This window comes from Acinonyx jubatus, chromosome B1 (assembly GCF_027475565.1).
Source record: "Acinonyx jubatus isolate Ajub_Pintada_27869175 chromosome B1, VMU_Ajub_asm_v1.0, whole genome shotgun sequence".
Taxonomy (NCBI): Eukaryota; Metazoa; Chordata; class Mammalia; order Carnivora; family Felidae; genus Acinonyx; species Acinonyx jubatus.
The window spans coordinates 19,395,847-19,415,473 of record NC_069382.1 but is presented as its reverse complement, the minus strand read 5'-3'; the positions used below and the strand labels follow the sequence as shown (position 1 = coordinate 19,415,473).

Genomic DNA, 19,627 nt, shown 5'->3' with positions numbered 1-19,627 from the left:
GTCCCAGCAAAGGTTAAGAATTACTGGTGCAGAAACTGTGATTATCTTAATCCCTAGTTATGATTACATGGAAGCATTTCTTTTATTTATTTTATTTTATTTTTGTAAATTTTTTAACGTTTATTTTTGAGACAGAGACAGAGCATGAACGGGGGAGGGTCAGAGAGAGAGGGAGACACAGAATCTGAAACAGGCTCCAGGCTCTGAGCGGTCAGCACAGAGCCCGACGCGGGGCTCGAACTCACAGACCGCGAGATCGTGACCTGAGCCAAAGTCGGCCACTTAACCGACTGAGTCACCCAGGCGCCCCAGCATTTCTTTTAAAATAGATAATCGGTTCGCTTTCCCACTAAGGTCAGGAACAAGACAGGGATGTCCACTCTCACCACTGTTATTCAATATAGTATTGGAAGTCTTAGCCTCAGCAGTCAGACAACACGAAGAAATAAACGGCATCCAAATCAGCCAGGAGGAGGTCAAACTTTCACTCTTGGCAGATGACATGATACTCTATATGGAAAACCCAAAAGATTCCACCGAAAAACTGCTAGAACTTATCCATGAATTCAGCAAAGTTGCAGGTTATAAAATCAATGCACAGTTGCATTCCTATATACCAACAATGAAGAATAGAAAGAGAAGTCAAAGAATCAATCCCATTTACAATTGCACCAAAACCCATAAAATACAAATCTAACCAGAGGTGAAAAATCTATACACTGAAAACTATAGAAAGCTTATGAAAGAAATTGAAGAAGAAACAAAAAAAAAAAAAAAAAATGGGAAAAGATTCCATGCTCCTGGATAGCAAGAACAAATATTGTTAAAATGTCAATACTACCCAAAACAGTCTATATATTGAACACAATACCTATTGCAATAACACCAGCATTATTCACAGAGCTAGAATTTGTATGGAACCAGAAAAGACCCTGAATAGCTAAAGCAATCTTGAAAAAGAAAACCAAAGCAGGAGGCATCACAATCCTGGACTTCAGGCTATACTACAAAGCTGTAATCATCAAGACAGTATGGTACTGGCACAAGAACAGACACTCAGATCAATGGAAGAGAATAGAGAACCCAGAAATGGACCCACAAACGTATGGCCAACTAATCTTTGACAAAGCAGTTAAGAATATCCAGTGGAATAAAGACAGTCTCTTGAGCAAGTGGTGCTGGGAACACTGGACAGCAGCATGCAGAAAAATGAACCTGGACTGCTTTCTTACCCCATACACAAAAATAAACTCAAAATGCGTAAAAGACCTAAATGTAAAATAGGAAGCCATCAAAATCCTCGAGGAAAAAGCAGGCAAAAACCTCTTTGATCTTGGCCGCAGCAACTTTTTACTCAACATGTCTCTGGAGGCAAGGGAAACAAAAGCAAAAATGAACTACTGGGACCTCATCAAAATAAAAAGCTTCGGCACAGCAAAGGAAACAATCTTCAAAACTAAAAGGCAACTGACAGAATAGGGGAAGATATTTACAAATAACATTTCAGATAAAGGGTTAGTATCCAAAATGTATAAAGAGGTTGACAAACTCAACACCCAAGAAACAAACAATCCAGTGAAGAAATGGCCAGAAGACATGAATAGACACTTCTCCAAAGAAGACATCCAGATGGCCAACTGACACATGGAAAAATGCTCCACATCACTCATCATCAGGCAAATACAAATCAAAACCACAATGAAATACCACCTCCCACCGGTCAGAATGGCTAACATTAACAACTCAGGCAACAACAGATGTTGGCGCGGATGTGGAGAACGAAGATCTCTTTTGCATTGTTGGTGGGAAGGCAAGCTGGTGCAGCCACTCTGGAAAACAGTATGGAGGTTCCTCAAAAAAATAAAAATAGAACTTCCCTATGACCCAGCAATTGCACTACTAGGTATTTATCCAAGGGATACAGGTATGCTATTTTGAAGGGACACATGCACCCCAATGTTCATAGCAGCACTATCGACGATATCCAAAGTATGGAAAAAGCCCAAATGTCCATTGATGAATGAATGGATAAGAAGATGTGTGTGTGTATACACACACACACACACACACACACACACACACACAAAATAGAGTATTACTCGACAATGAAAGGAATGAAATCTTGCCATTCACAACTATGCTGTTCTACTAGGATTGGGGACCACCATTTTTCTGTGCTGCATGCAAGCATTTTTCTTTTAAGATTTTATTTTTGAGTAATCTCTACACCCAATGTGTGGCTCAAACTTGCAACTCTGAGATGAAGAGTCACATGCTGTACTGACTGAGCCAGCCAGGTGCCCCTGCAAGCAGTTTTAATTGGGTAAAAATGCAATACTTTAAAAACTGTCCCCAGGGACCTTATTGATTTTTTTTTTTTTAGGGCAAAAAGGAAAAATGTTCCACATAGATTCTGTGTTTGGGGAGAGAGGTTACAGCTCAGTTTAGAAGAAAAATAAAGTTTCATAGTCAAGGAAGAAAAAGGTAGAGTCTGGGTCTCTCTCTCAATCCTTGTCTCTCATCTTTATCTCTGTCTTCATCTTATATATGTATGTTCTCTTCTATCTTGTCCTTATTTCTTAAACAGAGCAATACTTGCACAGATCAAGCATGTAATGTCTTTGCTAATTGATTCATATTCTGCACAATCACCAATTCTCTTGTCCTTATCCCACTCACAACAGGGTTCAATAGTATCAACAATGGAAGGGATAATAAGTGAATCTAAATTTAATCCCCTTTTGTTTAAACTAATCTCTCTCTCTAATTAATGGCTGCTCATTCCATTATTGCTAATGAATCAGGAGACTGTGCTCTACATCTGTGCAGGAAGCACTCTATTAAATCATCAATTGAAAATCAAAGGGGAGAACATAGTCCAGCTTCCCATTGTTCCCTTGGTGATTTTTTTTGCCTGATGAAAAGGGTGTCTGAAGTACGGAGACCAAATGGAATCTTCTTTCTTTAGTGCATGCCTCTTAATTCTGGATGGCATCCTGGTTTCCTCCAGCATTTAAAAATGCAAATGTTGTAAGGATATGTATTTTAGAATAGTCAGCGGATTACATGGAGGAATAGAAGGAACAAAGGCAAGATAAAGGAGGGAGAGGACAGGCTAAAGTTACAAGGGAAACCTTTAAAAAAACATGCATTAGTCAACCATTACTGAGCCTCCCTCCTCACCCTCCCTGAAGCCTTGCTTCACCCTCCCTCACCCTCCCTGAAGACTGAGACCAGGTCTAAGTGTGTACACTTTGAGAAGCCCCCCCCCCCCCCCGGGTGATTTCTTTGCTACAGTTGGCCTCCGTCACACCAAACAGGCACACAAGGTGAGAATCTCTGCAAGAGTACACACACACACATGCTTTTCCACATTTCTTTTAGAAAAAAAGAGGTAATGTTTTATTCTTTCGGATTGTTTCGAACTTCACTGTTAAAAACTAAGGGGCACTTGGGTTGCTCAGTTGGTTAGGCATTCTACTCTTGATTTTGGCCACAAACCTTCTCGGTACCACAAACTGTGCAGGCTGGTAGAGTATCCAGAGATGAAGGACAAGTTCCTACCTTGCAGAATCTCCCAGGCTAGGTACTCAGAGACAACCATATATCACAGACCTCAGTACTTGAATGATGAATTGGACAAGGGTCTTGCCATATCTTCATCACATCTGTTTCTTAATTGAGGTTTCCAAATGGTATTTTTAGTCACCTCTGGAAAAATGTTATTACACACATTTCATGAAAACACTGTTGGTCAAATCATGCCCCCTAATAAATAGCTTCAGTGTAGAGAGTAATAAAGTGACCTGGGGGTAAGCTGTTGGGATGTTAGTTCTGTCTCACTGCCTCACGTTTCCCTGTTGATATGAAGGTATGCTAGTCATACTGAGGGAGAAAACGTCTTTCTAGAGATACACAATTTCTGTTAGGCTTCAAGTGTAACATATTCCATCAGATATGTCATTGAATCTAGGGCTCAGGGCCATTGAAATACAATTTCAAAAGCAGAGAGATGATGGTTTTTGGTTTTATGTATCCTTGAGAAAATAATCACTTATGGGTCCTTTGGGATTGTTAATACATAATTTCACTTTAAAAAACTCTTATTAAATGCTTACTCTTTGCTAGATATTATGTTGGTCCTGGGGAGAGAAACAATACAGTCCCTGTCTTCAGAGAGTTTGCAGTCTGCTAGAGGAGACAGACTTAGAAACAAATAATCACTATAGAATGTGGTCACCGCATCAAGTATGACAAGGCCTAACTGGGAGGATTCATAGACCATAAAGTCAGGTAAAATGATGGGTAGAAATGGCTTCTAAGAGGAAGTGACCTGCAGCAGAGTATTCAGAGATGAAAAGCTTAAAAACATTTCTTAACAAAGACTTGAAGGAGAAAACCATTGATGTTAATTATGTGGTTAGTTAGAAACAAAAGTGATGTGGACGGGCAGTCATTGCAAGATGAAGAGCTATTGAGACAAACATGATTAACAGGGTAGAGTTCCCGATGACCTGAGTGACACTTGCAGTTTGGCTCCCCAAGAAGAGATTGCAAGAATGGCCAGAGGGCAGGTATCATACTGTCACATTTTGATACAAAACTGAGATACGGAGGAGTGCTCCCTCCTACCTTATGGTTCCCCTTGCCTCTTTCCAGTTAAACATTTATCATAATTCACCACAAGAGACCCTGTTTATCACACCATCTCCCCCTATAAGCTTTTGAGGGCAGGGGCCCTGTTCATTTGACTGTGTGTCTATTTTTGCTATTGTGGCACCACACATGCATGAGTTTGTTGCATGAATAAATCATCAGTAGACCTGGAGGACGTGTTTGTGGTCAGAAACCAACAGAAGACCACTGCTGGAAGTCAGTGCTGACCAGTCTGCAAAGGCCAGACAAGAAGGGACCCATGACAGATAGGAAACAGCACCACCTCTTACAATGGGCTTTATTTCGAAATGTTACTTAACTGTGTAGGAATTTGTGTAGGATTTTAGCACATAATTTCAAATAAAATCATTCTTTTCTTGGCTGAATGATTGAAGCCACTTTGAATATGTTAATAACCAAAAGCCTAATAAATTGAGACCGAAGTGTGCCTGTGAAAAAGATGGTGGTATTTTAACCCTTCCTCAGTCAGAAGGGTCTGCTTTTTACCATCATACAAGATGAGGCCAGTGTGCAGAGAGCTACAAATGAGCCCAGAGCTGCAGTGTTAGAGCAGGGTTTGAGCTGGTGCTGTGGAAGGAGAGACAAACAGGCCACATGGTTCAGTAGCATCTACAGGACTCTGGGGCAAAATATCAGCTGTATAGAACATGGTCACACTTGTTCCATTGTCTTGGTCTTAGTCCGGTAGCTCTATGCATTGGGCATCAGAAGTATCATTTTGAGAGACAAGGTAGCATAAGTTTGGAGTTGGAAAATGTCCTAGTCCCAGCTCTGTCGTTTATTTCCTGGTTGGTGTGGGAAAGCTACATCTGACCAGCAGTCGGTTTCCTTTCCTGTAAAATAGGGATGTCGGGAATTCTTAGGGGTTTCAGATATGCCATGTATCTAAGCACTTGATGCATGGGAACACCCAGACAGCATCTTTGAATGAATTTGAACAAAGCTCTTCCCACTGTAGAGTCTCTGAATTTTCTCTGCCCTGGCCTAGAACATTCTCGCATCACCCCTAGCCTATCCAGGTCTTTTCAAGGTTGACACGGGGTGCCTGGGTGGCTTAGTCGGTTAAGGGCTGACTTAGGCTCAGGTCATGATCTCGAGGTCTGTGAGTTCGAGCCCCGCGTCGGGCTCTGTGCTGACAGCTCAGAGCCTGGAGCCTTTTTCGGATTCTGTGTCTCCCTCTCTCTGACCCTCCCCCGCTCATGCTCTGTCTCTCTCTGCCTCAAAAATAAATAAACATTAAAAAAATAAAAAAAAAGGTTGATTCTTGCTTGCATTAAATTCTGTCTTTAATTTTCTTCTATTTCTTTTTTTACAAAATTTTATTTTAATTCTAGTATAATTGATCTAAAGTTTTACATTAGCTTTGGTATGCAACAGTGTTTGAACAATTCTATACATTACTCAGTGCTCATGATGCAAGTGTACTCTTTGTCCTCTTTATCCACCCCCCTACTTACCTCCCTTCTGGTAACCATAGTTACCTCTATAGTTAAGTCTTTTTCTTGTTTTGTCTTTTTTTCCCCTTGATTCATTTGTTTCTCTCTTGAATTTTATACATGAGTGAAATCATGGTATTTGTCTTTCTCTGACTTACTTTGCTTAGTGTAATACCCTCTAGCTCCATCCACGTTGCAAATTGTAAGATTTCATTCTTTTTTTCATAGCTGAAGAGTATTCCATGGTATGTATATACCACATCTTCTTTATCCATTCATCTATCTGTCAATGGACCCTGGGGCTGCTTCCATAATTTGGCTATTGTAAATTATACTGCTATAAACATTGGGGTGCCTATATTCTTTTGAACTAGTGCTTTTTGTTTTTGTATTTTTGGGAAAATACCCAGTAGTGCTACTATTGGATCATAGGGTAGTTATAGTTTTAATTTTGGGGGGAGGAGTTGTGTACTCTTCTTCAGAGTGGCTGTACCAGTTTTGCATTCCCACCAACAGTGCACGAGTGTCCCCCTTTCTCTACATTCTCACCAACACTTACTTTTTCTTGTGTTTTTTTTTCTTTTAGCCATTCTGACAGGTATGAGATGATACATCATTGTAATTTTGATTTGCATTTCCCTGATGCCTCTCTCATCTGAATATCCTCTCTTAAGAGAGGGCTTCCTTGCTACCTTAGCTAAATTTACAGTCACTATCACAACACTTAATACTTTCCCCTATCTGAGATCATCTTGATTACGTATTGTATCTCTTCTCTTAGTAGAATATAAGGTGCTTGACAGTAAGTATCGTAAGTATCTTGTTTGTCGTCCTCACCACTATATTCACAAACTCTAGAAAAGTACTGGGACATCAGTAACATTCCATAAATACCTTTGAATGAATGAATACATGAATTTAACTGATATTTTCTTACTATTTGAATTTTTTTTTTACCTCTTTGAAATTATAATTTTAGTCTTTGCCTTCTCTCCACCTGCAGCAAAACTTCAGCAGATAATATGCACACTATAGAATGCTGTGGGCAAAGATAATGAACATGCTCCCATCTCTATTTGTGAGTGTTCCCTCTCAGTTTGAACAGAAAAGATACAGCCAAGAAGATAAAGAGGAAGAAACAAAAGAAAAGTCCATGTGTACTTAATATTTACCAGTGTAATAAATTTTTCCAATAGAAAAGGAAAAGACAAAGTTAGCTTAATTGGATCCAGTCTTGTTGAGTTCCCTTTCCCTGTTTTTCTCTGAAGAAAACAAAGTGGGAGAAGGGACCTAGCCAAATGATGACTTAAATTTAGCCAAATATTTCTGGGGGTGCCAAGTCAAGAGGTTGCTCAAATTTATTTCTCTCTCTTTCACTGAGGTGAATTTCCAGCTCAGACACATGAACTGGAATGGAAGACTAATCAGTTATAAAGCAAAAAATAGATTTGGTGTCTGCCTCTGTTAGCTGGAAAAATAATTGAAAGCATGCGTGTTGTGTGGTTTCTCTAAAACTTCAAAAGTGTACATAATCACAGAAAGGAGAATGCCATCTGTTTGTTGTTAAGGTCATGTTTTATTTTCTTGCTTATACTCTTAATATATTCAGCAAACTTAGCTTTCTGTAAAGACAATTATTATTTATGCTAGGTTTAGATTAGTGACAAATTTATTCCTTTCCCTCTTTCCATTAGTAGGAGAATGGTGTTAGGTAATAGATTAGAACCATTTGGAAATAAATCACAGTCACCTACTCTTAGAAATTGCTCACTGGCTAACATGGTCAGTAGAAACACCGACTCAGAAAACAAAGAATCAATCTTTTGTATATGTAATATCATCTTGGCAGGTCTGCATCGCTTGGTAACAGGAAGTTTTGTTCTGTAGCCTGTAGGGGTGCATTGTTGAATAGAATTTACAGGCCAGTTGCCATCAGCAGCCATCTTAGTGAGCATCTGTGGAATCCCTGATGTTCAGAGGCAAAGTCATAGAGTGGACAACATAGAACTTCAGAACATGAACTTAGACCCGGGGAAGCGCAGAGACTTGCCCGCAGCAGTGCAGTTACATAGTGGAAATAGACCCAGAATCCAGCTCTGATTCCTAGCCCAGGGGCCACGGGAAGGCACCGTGAGTGTTCTGTGTGGCCAATGTCTGCCATTCTTGGCTAGAATAAACACAGCTCATATTAACCCATGAGTGGCTTCCCATGCAAATTCCACAAACATGTATTTTGGGCAGACTGTGTTCTAGGCTATGTCAGGTAAACTGTCCTATGCTTTCCACATAGTATTTAGTCCACAGGTTAGTTGATCAGTTGTTTTACTATTCTGAAGCTCTCTCAAGCTCAGCTGACTAATGCCTCATTATTTGTGAACTTCATTAAAGACACTGTGTGTCAGTTGTCTGTCACATGAGAATCCATTGTTAGATACCAGGGATATGAGAGAAATATGAAACTAAAACAACAAAACCTCAAAAAAAAAAAAAAAAGAGTAAAAACTCCAGAAAACAAAAACAACATGTACAAAAAAAAACCCAGGCCTTTAAAGACCTTGCAGATGTGTTAAACATAAATAATGGGCAGAGTGACACTGATGATGACACCTTTCCTCTCAGATGCTGCCTTTTTCTTTCTTTTGTAGTTTTCTTCCCAGTTTTTAGCAGTCTGTGTCTTTGCTGAGCCTTAGGTGCCAAGTCTGATCCCACCCAGGGCATCGTCACCTGACAGATCTCACAGCTTTTTCAAGCTTATCCCAATTTCCCATCCCTTCCCAACACCTCACTCCCCCTAGGGCTTTTTCCTACTCTTGTTTTTCCTGTGTTCATAAAGTGACATCATCTTCCACCAGGTTGTCCCAGCCAGCTACCAGGAATTTTGCAGATTCTTCCCTCTCCTTCCCTCCACACATTCAACCTAAGTTCTGTGGGTCCTTTCTCCTAAACATCTCTCAAGTCCCTACCTCCAGTGGCACTGCCACTGCCTCTCCCAGCTCTCGGTATCCCTTATTTGATGCAGCAGCTTCCTGGCTGGTCTTTCTCCAGTTTATCTTCAATCTGTTCTCCGTAGTGAGGCTAAAGTGAATTTTCTGAAATAAAATATGATCATGTGATCATATCTTTGTCTGGCTTAAATCCTTAGTGGATTCTGTGAGCTCCCAGGTTGAACGCCACAATGATAACATGGCTCTGTATAAATTGTTTCAATCTCTGCAGTATCATCACTTGCCGTATTCTCTCATCTTTTTGCCGTGTATCCCCTGCACCTCCTCAAACCTGCCAAGCTCTCTCCCATCTCCTGTCTTGAAATTTACATCCCACCCTCTACTGCCAACCTTCCCCCACCTCTCTCACCCCCTCTCCCCCCTCCCCCCTCTTCTCATTCACCAGGATAAGTGCCATCCTTCAGTTCTGACTTCTCAGGGAGGGCTGATGTCACTTTCTCTCCTAGGTAAGCTCTCGCTGCTGTCTGCTCCCACAGCACCTTCCCTTCTGTGACATTGCAGTTACTAAACTATGGTGACTTGTTTGTCCCGCCTCCCCTGAGGAACACAAGCCTAGGGAGTACAGCGCTTACATCTGTCATGTTTCTCTTGTATTGCCAGGGCTCAGCAGATGCTCTGTAAATAGTGAGTGAATGAGAAGACAGTTTGTGCAGAACACACAGTGAAGTACAGTTAGAGGTTTGACAGGAAGTGTCTCCATTGTTGCAGGTGTTGCACAGACAGTGGGGTGTGAGCATGGTCTTGAAAAATGAATAGGAAGTGGCTTAGGCAAAGATGAGAAAGAGCAGAAGACAAGGTTTGGAAAAAGTAGTTTGAATTCTGGGAAAAGTGTTGGAGCTGATTCAAAGATGAAAAGACAAAGATGTGTTCATTTGGCAAGGAGACACCAAAGAGTCTAGCCTAGTGGGTTGTTCATGTCTAGCACAGCTGGTGTTTGACTAAAATTGTAGACAGTGGGACAGAACAGATAGTGGTCTTGGATGCACGGGTGAAGAGGGAACCCACTGAAGGAGTTTGAGCAGGGGAGTGGCATGGTGTGAATGATAAGGTATAGACAGTAGCCATGTTTCTAAAACTTGAGCCATTAGATATATCTATCTATCTATCTATATAGATATAGATATATCTATAGATAGATATCTATAGATCTATAGATATCTATTTATAGATACCTATTTATATCTATATCTGAATATATATATATGTAGATAGATATCTATAGATATATAAATCTATAGATATCTATCTATAGATATATCTGAATATATATATAGATAGATATCTATAGATATCTATCTATATATCTGAATATCTATCTATCTATATATATATCTGAATATAGATAGATAGATAGATAGATAGATAGATAGATAGATATCTGAATACCGGAGGGCAGGGGTTGCCTCCGTGGCTCTGTCCGTTGAGCATCTGACTTGGGTTCAGCTCATGATCTCATGGCTTGTGGGTTCGAGCCCCATGTTGGGTTCTGTGCTGACAGGTCAGAGCCTGGAGCCTGCTTCAGATTCTGTGTCTCCCTCTGTCTGCCCCTCCCCTGCTTGCACTCTGTCTCTTGCTCTGTCTTGGAAATAAATAAACATTAAAAAAATTAAAATATCTGAATACTGTTTTTACTATATATTTATATTTTTCTTTAAATGACTTTTCTATTTAAATGGCTTAATTTAGGGGTGCCTGGGTGTTTCAGTCAGTTGAGTGTCTGACTTGGGTTCAGGTCATGATCTCACAGCTTGTGGGTTTGAGCCCCACGTTGGTTCTGTGCTGACAGCTCAGAGCCTAGAGTCTCCTTCAGATTATGTGTCTCCCAGGCTGTAGGCTCTGAGCTGTCAGCACAGAACCTGATGCAGGGCTCGAACCCACAAGCAGTGAGATCATGACCTGAGCCCAAGTCAGATGCTCAACCGATTGAGCCGTCCAGGTGCCCCTAAATGTTTCATTCTAAAAGGAAATTGCATTACCACTTGTATATGAAAAATACCACTTGCCATTGATTGAAATAAACATAATTAGTCCAATGAAAATATATTGAATTCTAGGTAGATACTGTTTTCTGCCTAAGTTTGTAAGCCTGAAGTCTGTTCTGTTTTTTATTACAGAGATAAACAAGTATTAAAAAAGTGGTAAAAATACTTAACAAAAGAAATCTCCTTTATGTAACCATAACAATGGGAAGAAAATTGAAAAAAGAATATGTTTCTCACTATCAGATTAGATATTACTTGGTTCCATATATGGTGTGACATAAAATTGCCTCAATGCCCATCACTTTGGGCAGCAGTGGAATAAAGCAGGGGCCTACAAACGTTTTCTGTAACTGTTTTAGGCTTTGCAGGCCATATAGTCTAAGTTTCAAATATTTAACTCTGCTGTCATAACATGAAAGCAGTTACAGACAAAACATAGTTGAATAGGTGTGTCTCTGTCCCTGCAAGATATTATTTCTGAGAGCGGGAAATTTGGTCTGAGACATAATTCCTATTAGATGGTTCACAAATTTATGATGTGACAAGGATTACTTGTGTTATGCATTGAATTGTGTTCCTCCAAAAATATAGGTCAAAGTACTAACTTCTAGCTTCAGAAGGTGACCCTATTTGAATTAGGCTCTTTACAGAGTTAATCAAGTTAAAATGAGGTCATTAGGGTGGGTCTTAATCCAGTATGACTCATGTCCTCATAAAAAGGTGATGTTTGGACAGAGACAGACATACACAGATGGAAAATACTGTGAAGATAGAGGGATAAGATGGCCATCTACAAGCCAAGGAACACCAGCAGCTACCAGAAGCTAGGAGGGAGGCCTGGAACAGACTTCTTGCCAGTGCCTGTAGAGGGAGCATGGCCTTGAAGACAACTTGATTTTAGACATCGAGCCTCTAGAAGTGTGAACATTTCTAGTGTTCTAAGCCATGCAGTTTGTAATATTTCTTTACAGCTAGCTTAGGAAACATTCTGTGTGTGTGTATATAAATTTTGGAGCCCCATGTAAGACCTACTAAATAAGAATATGTGGGGGGACTAGATACATGCTGTTAAAAAAATGAAAGCACCATAGGTTGTTGCCAAGCCCACAGTTGGTTTGGAACCACTGGTCATCTTGGTAAAGCAGAAGAGGCAGAGATTGGGCTCAGGTCACCTAAGGGGTGTTGACTGTATTAATCCACACGTGAGGCAATGGAGGGCTGGATTAGGATATGGGTAGTTGGACTAGAAAGGAAGATATTTTATTGGTCTGATCCTTAGAGGCACACGGGAAATGTTTGCGAATTGAGACTGGAGGTGAGACAGATGCATGTATCCATCCCAGAGGAAATTTGCTACTGACAGTGAAGCATCAGCTCCTGGTCTGTGTTAGAGACGGATGCTTCAGGAACACCCCCCCCCCCCCCCCCCGGCCTCCCGGCCTTGAAGCTCAAGTGCTCAAAGGGAGAGCAGATGGAGAGAGATGGTAAAGGTTGTGGCTCATTGCCACAGGTAGACGGTGAAGCGAAGAGCTAGTGAAGGCCCTGGAGCAGGCATGGACTTGCTGGTGGGATGAGAATAGTTGTGAGAACAAGGTTGCAGGAAGGAAGGGACGATCATCGTCCAATTTTACAGAGACCTCAGAGGAAGAAGCAGTAGATGTGGGATTCATGATGGCTTGCCAGCTTTGCGAAGCCAGTTTCAGTACAGTGTGGAGCAAAGTTAGATTTGGTAACAGTAAAAGTTTTGCTGTAAAAGGAAAGGGAAAATACAAGGAAGAAACATGGTCACATACACATTTTGATTTTCTGCAGTGTGGGAGGCCTGTGCCTGTTTGAAGATACAAGGGAAGAAACCAGTGAAGACATGCTAAAAATACTTAAGGGCCTTCTAACCAAGGGAGCATAGCCCTGCCAACACTTTGTCAGAAATGGGTTCCCTTCCTATAGATGGACCTTGGAAGGATTATAGGGTTCTTGGTGTTGTTCCTTTATTCCCAGTTTCTTTTTTCCTCTGTAGATTAGCAGCCTTTCCTCTCCTCACTCCGTCTCTCTCCTCCCCTCTCCCCTCCCCTCTCTCTTCTTTCCCCTCCTCTTCCACTCCCTTCTCCTCTCTCCCTCTCCCCTCTTCCTCCTCTCCTCCCCTCCCCTCTCCTTTATTCTCCCTTCCTTCCTCTAAGAGCTTGTTTATTAAATACTGTTCTAACAATTTGAAGTCTGTCATTTCTTTAGAAATACCTCTAATCTTTGCTTTTATAATCTAGGTAATAAGACAGAGGTTGCATTTCTATGGAAATACCTTGTAACAGCTCTGAAGTATTTATAATTTAGTGAAAATGTTATTTATATCAGATGATCTGTCTCTATTAGTTTATCTTTTTACCTATCTCATGCATATTCCATCTGTTTGTAAAGAATGATTTGAGGTGGTTATTACATAATGATTACAGATTATGAATGGTTACAAATAATTATATAGTTTACTCAGAGCAGCCTTAAAACTAAATCTAGAAAAAGAAAAATTAATCATGTTGGTGATAAAAATGCACAGAGAGATTTTCTAGTATAAAACCCATCTTTGACAAGGGAGAGAAGGACTCAGGCTTTACTCTAGGCTTAGGGATGGGTTTATCTGATTATACCAGCTGCAGATAAGACAGAGCCACTAAAGCTTAGGCCAGAAGGGACGAAGTGTCTGCACGAGCCCATGTGCCTGATTATGACATCAGTGACTGGCTCTAGGCTTTAAATATGTGGTGATGGAAGAAAAAAGGATTTTGGCTAACTTTTTCACCATCGATTCCAGTAACAACACAAAGCAAAAAGCAAAAAAAATTAAAAAATAAATAAAAATAATAATAATAAAAAATAAATGCAAAAAATTGAAGTCTAATCTATTAATACAAAATAGATAGGACCAAAGAGGACAGAGGATGCAAAGAGTCTGAACACCAAGAATTCACCAGTGACCTGCTGGGGAGCATGGGGATTTTAATGTCACTTCAGGGCAATAAAAATGAAATGTCCCACCATCTTAAAGGGTTGGGACTTCTAATAGAATAAGCATTTGATTAATGAAACAACACGTACTATAAAGAACAAGGGATCATAAAAAGCTGGTTTTCAACAGCCTAAGTACCTTTTGTAGCTTGAAGTCTTTTATCACCTTGTAAATCACCCCTAGAGAGGAATAACCAAAGTGAGACAGGGCAAACTTCCATTACCAGCCTGTGCACCTTGGGACCTTGGCTCTAGTTTCTCAAGCATATTGTCTTTGCTAACACTCTGTAGTACCTTGCCTTTATTATGGGGAAAAGAGGGTTGGGCCACTGTGGTGGCCCTGCTTTTAGTAAACGTCTCAGAACAAATATGCTCCCTCAGGAGGCCCCTTCCTTTCCCTTCATGTCTCTATTCTGGAGTCAAGTATGTCTGTATTGGCAGAAATTAACCATGGGGATTAGCCAGCTAGGGCCCCAAATGTTGTACCTTAAAACAACAAACATTAATTTTTCTCAGGTTGGTTGTATGGGTTAGCTACAGTGGAGTTGACATCTGTTCCATGTGACTTTCATTTCCAGGGCCCAGGTGGAAGGGCAGCAGCCCGAGGGCATACTCTTCTCATGGTGCAGGGAAGGAGCACCCGAAGGTGACTCAAACCTCACGACCTCACTTGTAGCCTCTGGCTGGATGTGGTAAACTGTAAGTCTGCTCATGTGCCACTGGCCAAAGCAAATCATATGGCTAGTCTGAAAGTCAGTGGAGGTAGAAAATATATTTATCCACAGTAAATCCTGGCCAGGATAGGGGGGGAAGGATGAATTGGGATCAAATCATCCCATTGACCATACTGTTGATTATTCAGGTAGGTTGCTCACATGGGCACTTAACTAGAGAACCTGGATCCTAATTGATGATCTCAGGGACCAAAGTAAGTATTTTAGTTGGAGGAGATAGAGGCTCTATATGTAGTATATTTTATTAAAATGTCAGGAAAGAACTCTGACTTTCAGAACTTCAACTCACCCAGATTTACAGACTTGGCCTCCAGCAAATTCTATGGAGAATTTGCCACTGATTCTAGGAATAGTACTGAGCAAGTTATGCACATGATTTCTTTGAGTCGTCAAATGATCACACGGGGTGGAGATTACTATCCCTGTGTTTCATGGGAAGGAACTGAAGTTTAGAAGCCAAACCGGACAAAAATTATCATGCCAGGAAGTCCAGAGCTGGGATTAGAACCTGTGTCTGTCTGATTGCAAATGATTCTGTGACATTGAAAGAATGCCTCAGGCTAAAACTCAGTGAGAAACTCAATTATATTGTGAAAATATGTATTTGCGAATGTATGTACACACTTGAGACTCTTTGTTCCATGTTCGTATCTTTTACATCAGCCATCCCACTTCAGGAGATTTAGCTTAAGGAAGATGTATTAGGTAGAAAAAAAAAGGTATTCAAAGAGTGAACATTAAAATAAACAATGGGCTTTGTGTGATTCTGATGTATCAGTGTAGGTTCATGGATTATGACAAATGTACCACTGTAGGGAGGATGGGGACAGTGGGGAGGGCTGTGTGTGTGTGAGGATAGGGGATATACAGGGGACTTTCTGTACTTTCCACTCAATTTTGCTGTGAACCTAAAACTCTAAAAAATAAAATTTATTAATTATTTTAAAAAGTTAGGAGAATGCCATTATCCACAGAGAAGAAAATGATGTTTGTATAAACATGCTCCTGGCAGTACTCTCTTTCATGGAGAAAAATCGGAAATATTCTAAAGGATTAAGCACAAAAGATTTGTTAAGTGATTTGATATGTATGTAGGCAGCCATGAAAGTACTGTTTAGAAAGATATTTAATGACGTTGCAGGTGTACAAGTAAGACTCTAAAAAAATACACATAGTGTGACCTCAGATTTGTAGAAAGAATACTCAAATATGAGTTGCAAATAATTCTTATTTTTTTAAAAAAAATTGTTTAAACATTTATTTATCATTAAGACAAAGAGACAGAGCATGAGCATGGGAGGGGCAGAGAGAGGAGGAGGCACAGAATCCAAAGCAGGCTCCAGGCTCTGAGCTGTCAGCACAGAGCCCGACGCGGGGCTCAAACTCACAAACCACAAGATCATGACCTGAGCCTAAGTAGGACGCTTAACCGACTGAGCCACCCAGGTGCTCCAAGTCACGAATAATTCTGAGAAATCTACTTTTATGTGGCCTCCATGTGCCCACCAAATTTTGTGGTGAACATATTTTGCTTTTGTAATTAGAAACTGTCCCCTTTCACCAACCCACACTACCCTAGAATGACCTTGAAGCTAGACTTACTCTGAGAAAATCTCAGCCCTGAGAAATCATGCAGGGCGCACTGACCTTCAGCAGCAGTGCTTTCTATGGGACTCAACGTGGGGTTCAGGGATAATGGGTATACAAGGGGCAAATGATCTTGTGGGAATTCTCCATGCCTTAGAATGGTGACTATTACTTACTGTGTTTTATAGCTTAGACATACTTTTATTATTACTATTATTATTAATTATTAATGTCATTTTGTGGTAAAACAGAACATAAAACTATCTTAATCATTTTTAAGTATACAGTTTGATGGGATTAACTGCATTCATTGTTGTGTGACCATCACCAGACATAGTTTAATTGTGGTGTTTATAGAACTAATACATATTCCCCATAGAAAATTTAGAAAAATAAAATTAAAAAAAAATTTTTTTAATGTTAATTTTAGAAGAGAGACAAAGAGAGAGACAGAGAGGGAGACACAGAATCGGAAGCAGGCTCCAGGCTCTGAGCTGTCAGCACAGAGCCCAATGCGGGGCTCAAACTCAGGAACAGTGAGATCAGACCTGAGCCGAAGTCAGATGCCCAACTGACTGAGCCACCCAGACGCCCCAAAAACTGAAATTTTTAATGATAAAAATAATCTGTATTTCTCTCTTTGACATATAATTTTTAAAATTTGAATTTATACTCTGTATAGTTATGCATATATTTGTAGTAATATACACATACATAACTATATATGCACATGCACACACATGATTTATTACTTAGATTGCTAACAGTGAATACATAATTTTATCAAGGTTTTTACTCCCTAGCCCCCTGCTTTGGGTGAAAACTTAGATGAGGCAACAGGAATATGAGTTCACTTTAGGATACTATGGTACTTAGCATAATACTTAAAATTGTTTTTGCTTTAAAAATTTTTTTTAAGTTTATTTTGAAAGATTGAGCCCACAAGTGAGGGAGGAACAGAGAGAAAGGGAGAGAGAGAGAATCCCAAGCAGCCTCCGCACTCTCAGTGTAGAGCCCAATGTGGGGCTCGAACACATAAACTGAAATCGTGGTGACCTGAGCTGAAACCAAGAGTTGGACACTGAACCAACTAAGCCACCTGGGTGCTCCAGTTGTTTAAATGGGAAAGATCTTTCAAAGACAGACACCAGTGGCTCTAAGAACAATGGTTTTGGGATTAAGCAGCTAGTGTGTTTGTCAAAAGATGATAAAAAATAAAACACAAATCAAAATAACAACCACAAAACCCAGAATACTACACCTCATTTATGTTTGTGAGGAAGGGGTGTATTTTTCTCACACGTAGTTCTTCTCAAGGCAGAACAGACAAGAATATGACTTTTGACTCTTTCCCAACGCTAAAAATTTCTCCAGGAGAAAAACAGAGCCTCAGGCTCTTTAATAATTATTGTACTTATAAGAGCTGACATTTACTGAGTATATATTATGTACCTCAAGCATTTTCCTACCTAAAGCATGTATTGGGTCTGTTTTGCTACAACTGACTTCTGTGTTTTGTTGATTTAATTTGTTGATTAAGTTGCTTGAAAATGTCACATTGTTCTAGGTCTGGTTTTTCTTATTGAAAAAGTATTTTGTAGCTTAATTTAATCTACTTTTTTTTTAACCCATAACCTATTAGATGATCCTAAAGTCATCTAGTCTTGATTAATGTAAATTTTTCTTATGTAAGATGCTAATATAGACTTCATTTTTACCTGAGGACTAAAATTACTTTCAATGAGCAATTTAGGGCACCATTAGTATAAAACAAGAATTTAAGTTAGAGTGAGTGGATAAAAACTGATCTCTAGAAAACTTACAAATAGATATTAAATTTTTAATACAATGCCAAAAGCTTTGCCAAGCTAATAACAAATCACTGCATTTATGTAAATATTCTTGGGGCTGGCCCATTCCCATTCACAACTCTGGAGGATACAAAACTATCATTTGAAACCTCTGAAATTTTGGGAAAATGTTGTCCTGTTGTTGAAATATTATAGATGGGTACTTATGAGGCACAGGCAAAAGGAGACCAAATGAATTTGATACAGATTTTGGAAGGGGGTTTTGATAGTCATGTTTAATATTAATCAAAATAAGAGCTATCAAATCCATATGATGAAATTTGTTGCCCTTTGCAACACAGTTGAATAAAGATAAGAAAATTGTTAAAATTTGAAAATAAGTATCGTCCTTAATTTACAGATGAGGCACCAGAGGCTCGGAGAGATAAAGTACTTTGTTGAAAGTCAACACGGTGGGTGTTTTTCCATTGATATTTGCCTCTTAGCACGTTGCCTTCTGATAGTCACTAGGAAGTCATTTGAAGAAGAAATTTTGAACTTTTGTGGAAAGATCACTGCTCTCTGATAATTACCCTTATTAAAAATGCCTCTGTTTGGAGAATCTACATTAACTTTCAAGGAAATGAAACTGGGGATCTTCAGAGTCATTGTTCCATATTGACATTAACTGCATCATGTGCCTACCTTCTGCAGGTAAGCCCTCTACAAGGAAATAAGGGAGTAGGGAGAGAAAAGTATTAAGAAAGAATAAGCACAGTTCTCAAGAGAAAGGGTGAATATCTGTTGGTCTTGTGTAAGGTAAAATGGATTTCATTAGTAACTATACTCACAGCATGAAAAATAGCATAAAAAGAAAATAGCTTCATTTACTGATGGATAATGGCCCTTCACTAATCCATATGGTCCCAATTCTAATTGATTGAGTACTATATAATTAACGTGCTATATCACCAGCCACCTCACTTTTTAAACTTGGAAAGAAAGTGAAAGTCATGACTTCAGCCCTCATCACGTCTCTCCTCATTTTTCTTGTCTTTGATAATGAAAAAGTGTGCAACTTCAAAAAAAAAATTCTAAAGCGAGTAGCTGAAATCACGGAATATTTTTTTAGCTATCTGATTTCATCCTCTCAGTAGAGAACACATGAGTGATATGGATGTGACTCATATATAATACTTACTTTTTTCCTGTTATGTAAACATTCCAAAAAGGGAAACAACATTAAAAATTGAACCCAGGAAAGACGCATCGTTATGAATTATGATTTAGCGGCAAAGTCACTGCAGGAGAAAGAGAACCTGTCTCTCTTACCCTGATGGTACTTGCGATAAAATACAGAAGGATGTGGCACCACTCTCCTTGATAAATTGAGCGCTAGAAAAGCCATGAATGTGAAAT

At 39.7% G+C, this 19,627-nt stretch overlaps 1 pseudogene; it reads right to left on the bottom strand.

Annotated features, from left to right (window-relative positions):
• Positions 1–19,627, bottom strand: part of LOC106988324 (SWI/SNF-related matrix-associated actin-dependent regulator of chromatin subfamily E member 1-like) — a 190,271-nt pseudogene that overhangs the window by 137,873 nt on the left and 32,771 nt on the right.